Raw genomic sequence first — 746 nt, 5'->3', positions numbered from 1 at the left:
GAGCAGAGAACACAAATCTTCATTTGCATATCCTGTTTCGGCTGGATCTCTGCGATTCACACCCACTTCACTATCTCTATCTAACAAGCATTGGTAACACTAGTAGTGGTAGCATCAAAGATCAGTAATCATTAATGCTGTTGACTTTGTATTGAATTCAATGTTAATTAGTAATTACCTTTAAAAAATGTTGTAGTTTATCAACTATTGCTAAACACGTTTGAATGACTATCTTTCCTATTGTTTGTGCAGGAACTATGTAGAGGTATTGTAGACTTAAATAGCTTTTTCCTATGTTTGGTAAATTACACTGAATTGACTGAAACCCATGCAGCTTTGATATCATGCATCATACCTGTAGCCAAAAATCTCAATGTTAGTGCCAATTTTTCTCCTGGTGGAATTGCTTTGCGCAAGTGAGTGTCTATATGTTATTTCTGGTGCAATCATTGCCAAAATAGACGGAAAGGAATCTACATCCCTTCTAAGACAGTTTTTGTAGCTTGATTCATCTCCCATCTGTAGTTCCTTTAATAGCTGGTGATATGCTCCATAGTTACGATTCAATATCAATTTTCTAGTCAAAACTTTTATGCCTTTTAGGTATCAAAATAGCTATGATACAAGCAGCTGCTGCAACTCTTCTTGACACCATTAATAGTGCTAAATAACTATTGGTGTTATTTAACTATTCAAACAACAAGTTGAATAGTGTATTGTCATGCCAAGAAGCAACATGTTGCTTT

This window comes from Amphimedon queenslandica, unplaced genomic scaffold (genome assembly GCF_000090795.2).
Source record: "Amphimedon queenslandica unplaced genomic scaffold, v1.1 AMPQUscaffold_11660, whole genome shotgun sequence".
In the NCBI taxonomy this organism is placed as follows: Eukaryota; Metazoa; Porifera; class Demospongiae; order Haplosclerida; family Niphatidae; genus Amphimedon; species Amphimedon queenslandica.
Note: the sequence above shows the minus strand (reverse complement) of the source record.